Genomic DNA, 6,000 nt, shown 5'->3' with positions numbered 1-6,000 from the left:
TTTCTAGCTTTACCTATACCATCACCAAAAGAGCAATGTAAGATACTGTAGACATAAAAGCTTACAAGTAGGGCTTCCCTGGTGGCGCAGTGGTTGGGGGTCCGCCTGCCGATGCAGGGGACGCGGGTTCGTGCCCAGGTCCGGGAGGATCCCACATGCCGCGGAGCGGCTGGGCCCGTGGGCCATGGCCGCTGAGCCTGTGCGTCCGGAGCCTGTGCTCCGCAACGGGAGAGGCCACAACAGTGAGAGGCCCGCGTACAGCAAAAAAAAGCTTACAAATATATAGAGTTTAAGGGCTAATCAAGAAAAAAATAAGGAGATTGTTCCAATTTTTAGATATTTTTATGTAGCTATATATACACTTAAAAAGCAATTACTTGAAATTAGAACATAATTCAAGTATACTCTTGAGATTTACAAAACGTTTCATACATACAAATCATTCTTTATACTGCTACCTCATCGCTAAAAGAGAAGATAGAATCAAACTATACGAAAATTGTAGAAAACTAGATCAAGGGATATTTTTTTGGAATGGCATGTATTCAGCAACATGACTGAAATACCTACAAGCTCAGCAAAATGCTAAGCTTTCCACTTTTCTTTTTTTTTTTTTTTTTTGGTTTGATTTAGTACGAGTGTATCCTTTTATTGATGGAAAATTGCACCACTGAAATATTTATACTAAAGTCTATTTCAGAGTCCTTGGAGGTTTAAATAACTTAAAGTCACTCTTTGAAGAATAGCAGTTGACCTCTGAATAGGTCTTACTTTAGTGTTCTTTACTTCCAAAAGAAATAAGAGCACTGGAAAGATTTAGAAAGTCAATCAATTTTTATAGAAAAATGAAACAATAATTTTTCCAGTAGTTTATGCCAATAGTCAAAAATAGGATATGACTTATGCCAAATTTCAACTGAACTAGAGTTAAATATAGGATTCTCAGCTTACATGAAGGCTAACCTGAATCACACGTAACCACATTGAAATAATACAGAAATCCATGGGTTTAGGTGCACATTATGGAAATAGAATCATTGTGCAAACCACGTGAATATTTTTATGGAGTGAAAATAATATTGTATCTCTGAGAATTCATTCCTGAGAAATTCCCACTCGCAAATCCACGTAATCCATTTCTTTATCATATGTGACATTTATGATAGGACTTTTGGATGTAGAGTAAGGGAAGTCGAACTGGTATTTGGCGAGTGACATTTCAAAGTAGGAAATTAAATTACAGAGGGGCTAAATGTTGCACCACAGAACCAAAGGGTTCAGCAGCAGCAGAGGCTTCAAAGTCATTTTCAGCCTATTCTCTAAAGGATCATTTCACAGTTTATGCAGAAAGCCCAATATTTCAGTGGTAATTAACAGAAGTTAATCCAGATGACTGTCTGTGGAATAGTCTTCATAAATTTACAGGATGTGAATTAACAGTCTATCATGAAAAAAAAAAAGAGTACTGTAGAAGTAGATTCATCACGTTGACAAGAGAAAAAGAATCATCTATTTCACACTGATCAGTTGCAAAGTCATCTCACTTTAGCAGATGTCCAATCAAATGACACAGAATGTTTATAATCAACATTTTTTCCACAATTTTTTAAAATTGTGTAGCTAACTTACATCGTATTTCTGTAATGTCCATCATTGTCAACATCAAGTCCTCTATAATTTAGACCATGCAACAGTGCTGTGTTGTCTAAATTAATTAAAGAGACAAATTTTAGGCCCATTGGAATCTGATAATATCAAACAATGATACGAACAAACATGCAAAGTTACATTTAGAGCTGTATAAGCAATGGAAATATTTTATCAAACGTGTTGAATATAAAAAGTATGCTCCATGGGAAATGTCTGGTCATTCCTTTTTTTTAATTAATTTTTTTTTATTAATTTTTATTAGAGTATAGTTGTTTAACAATGTTGTGTTAGTTTCTACTGTACAGCAAAGTGCTATATGTATACATATATCCCCTCTTTTTTGGATTTCCTTCCCATTTAGGTCACCACAGAGTATTGAGTAGAGTTCCCTGAGCTTACAGCAGGTTCTCATTAGTTATGTATTTTAAACATACTATCTATCTATCAATAGTGTAAATATGTCAATTCAAATCTCCCAATACATCCCACCCCACCTTCCCCCTTGTTATCCATACATTTGTTCTCTACATCTGTGTCTTTATTTCTGCTTTGCAGATAAGATCATCTATACCATTTTTCTAGATTCCACATACATGCATTAATATACGATATTTGTTTTTCTCTTTCTGACTTACTTCACTCTGTATGACAGTCTCTAGGTCCATCCATATCTCTACAAATGACCTAAGACCTAAATAGACATTTCTCCAAAGAAGACAAACAGATGGCCAGAAAACACATGAAAAGATTCTCAGTATCACTAATCATTAGAGAAATGCAAATCAAAACCACAATGAAATATTACCTCACACCAGTCAGAATGGCCATCATCAAAAAATCTAGAAACAATAAATGCTGGAGAGGGTGTGGAGAAAAGGGAACCCTCTTGCACTGTTGGTGGGAATGTAAATTGATATAGCCACTATGGAGAACAGTAGGAGGTTCCTTAAAAAACTAAAAATAGAACTACCATATGACCCAACAATCCCACTACTGGGCATATACCCAGAGAAAAACCATAATTCAAAAAGACACATGAACCCCAATGTTCATTACAGCACTATTTACAATAGCCAGGACATGGAAGCAACCTAAATATCCATCAACAGAGGAATGGATGAAGAAGATGTGGTACATATAAACAATGGAATATTACTCAGCCATAAAAGGAACAAAATTGGGTCATGATGTTCTTGATGTATCATAAGCCCCTACTTTCTTCTTAAATCCACATTAAGAACATATTAGTAAGTTTACTTTAACTTAAAATCTTCATCAGAGTTTAAATTATATAATTCTACTACCAAATAACTGTCCAGTCTTGGGCATGTCACCTGAATCTTTGTGTCTTGGTTTTCTCAGCTATAAAACAAGTGTACTTGCTTAGATCATTTCCAAGGACACTTCTAGATTTCTTGTAGTAAAGCTTTTCATTATTTCAACGGTTATAAAACTTTCTTAAGTAACATTGTATAAAATCATATTTTGAAACATTCAATTTCAGAATTGGGAAAGTTGTCGATTTTATAATCTATACAATTATGATGCCACAAATCTCAAATACTGTGATACTTATAATATCAAGTATACACTGATGTCATAAGTATTTAATAAAACCAAATTTAATATTTGAAGATCTAGAAAAGGAGTTTCTGGAAGCAGATAAAAGATAGCCCGACTTACGTTTATTCTCCCTAACTCTGATCGGCCTCCTATAGCTCTTTTCTTGTTTCCATTGGTACCACCCATCTAGGTCTCCATATCAGAAAATTCACTCACCCTATATTTTCATCATCTCTCACAGATAAGTAGTTAGTATATCCTGTCAATTAGACCTCCCTCCATAAAGTGACACATATTTATTCAGTATTCTCTTACTACCACATTTGTAAGTTTCCTGAACTATAGCCATTCTTTTGTGAACCATTCTCAGGCACATTATCTCGTTGCCAAGAGCTCTGCCTATTCTCTAGCTGTTATCTGACTGTATTTGTGAATGACAGGAAAACCAGACCCAGCAGCTGCAAAAAAAGAGAATCTTGGCAAGATTACAACAGCTAACCAGATGACAGGGGAGTAAATTGCCCCTGTCAGATTTACACAAGTCAGATTCTTATTATTTGTTTTCCTTTATGATTTAATTGAGCCATTTTTTCTTCTCTTTCACTTAAGGAAAAGGAGTTTGGAAATATTTTCATTTTAGTTAATCAGCTAAGAGCTAGATTTCACAATCCCAGAGAGGAAAGGAAAAGGGCATCAGATTCATCTGGGAGTCTATGTTTCTTTGAAATTTCTTGTTCTTAGGCTTATGTTGGTTGCACAGGACTAGTACCTCCCTTCTCTTTTTGAGGAAACTGAATTTTATTTGTCTTTTAGTTAGAAAATATTCCCATTTAGTTTTGAATTCTTTAGAATCAATAGAAACATCACATGGTCAATCTTTGAAGAATAAAGATTCTCTACTTGCTCAAAGGTCCAAAGGACATAGATATGGTGTTCTAGAATGATTTATATATATATATTTTAGTACCTTGAGCACATCCCCCAAAACTTGAGATATTATTTGCCCCTCTTAAAATATAATGGAAATACAGCTGAAAGAGATAACTTCCGAAAATGAAACATCTGATAAGCAGCATCATTGAATTTGAAATCTAGTTCTCATACATATCATTGTTCTTGTGAAAGCAAAACTAGAAGGCTGCCTCAAGTTTTGTTTTCTATGTATATACAGTTGATTCTCATTCACAGTAGTTATGTTGTGTAAAGTCAACGCAAACACTGAATTAGCAAATACTGAACGCTTATTACTAGGAGAAACACAGGGGAATTCTGCAAGCCTCTGGTCACATTTCATCAACTGATCCATGTTTTATGTGTGTTTCTTCTTGAAGATACCTTATTTAGGTATCTTTTTTACTCTTGGTTTTTTAACACTGAATGTACACATACCACTATAACTCAAGCCTGAATGAAGCTTATCTATCTCACGCATATTCTCTGTAAGGCACGTGGCAGCTTTCTTGCACTTAGGATCACTAGACAGTACTTGAACACTGTAGTTGAGAACCAGATTAAACAGCAAAACCACCCACAAAAGACACCAAAATGTGAAAAACTAAATTTACCACAAAGAGGACACTTGTTTGCAGTTCGAGAGCTGACACCAGAAGGCAGAGTATCAGCTCGTTCGACCTTAACTGGGAACATGTGTGTCAGGCAACCCTCATTTTTTTGCTGCTCTGCACCATTTGTGAATGACCAGGAAATCACTTGTGAGTGTTCATTTTGGGGTTACAAATAAACTTTAGTGAGTAGATGGTAAATTCCACAATTAGAAATGGTAGAAGTTGGATCTTTATAAAGATCTGTAAGACTCCAAAGTCCACAAGCAGAGCTGCATTGCAGATAGTCTGTGTAAAAATTCACTCACCCTCTAAAATCAAATGCAAATTCAATGAAAGATTTCTTTTTATATGGATATGATTTCTAGGGTCATTCAATCTTCAGATGTCTGGCTCAGCTTATTCAAATTCCTCACAGTGGCAGTTCTGGGCTCCCTGATATCATTTGACATATGTATTTCCACATCATTTTCTCACTTCATCTTCTGATTGACATTTATGTTTTAGTCTAGGCCAGAGAGACCAAAATTGAAATTTAAGTCCTAGCTCTTCAAACACACTATTAAATATTATCTAACTTAGTAGTGATATGATAGTCCCAGAATAGTATAAGTCAAATTCAACTTCATTCAAGAAATAATTATTGTGCTCTTTGCTTTAGTACATTTCATCTCCCTGATAGTTTTACTTCTTCATTGATGATTCTCTGAAATGCATTCCCTAAGTAATTTGGTAGACCTACACCCATAAAATTCTTCCGTAATAGTCTACGTATGAAGCGAATACATTTAAATGACTGTCATGATATTTTTCCTTACCTCCCAAAATATCCAGCCATTCTATGGTAAGTGGCTATTCAAAAAATTTATATATATTCTAACCCTCTCTCTTTCTATACCTCTATATACATATATACATGCATATATATTTATACACATATGTATCATATATTTCAAAAAGTATCTGAGCATTTGTTACAGGTCATCTATGTCATTGCAAATACTTGCAAGTTCCATTTTTAGTAAAAGCCAAGCTTTATATTCTTTTCATGACTGTCACAGAGAAAATACAATGAAGAACTAAGTATAAGGGAAGGGAGAGTATCTGGACTAGGATCTGGGAACAATACTACCAAGACCACATTGTTCTTTGAAGAGTGTTAATTCCTTCCTCAATAATCCTTCCTGTCTCTGATGTCCAGGACATCATAAAGATTAAGAAAAAT

Source organism: Tursiops truncatus, chromosome 13, assembly GCF_011762595.2.
Source record: "Tursiops truncatus isolate mTurTru1 chromosome 13, mTurTru1.mat.Y, whole genome shotgun sequence".
NCBI lineage: Eukaryota > Metazoa > Chordata > Mammalia > Artiodactyla > Delphinidae > Tursiops > Tursiops truncatus.
This window is presented reverse-complemented; position numbering follows the sequence as displayed.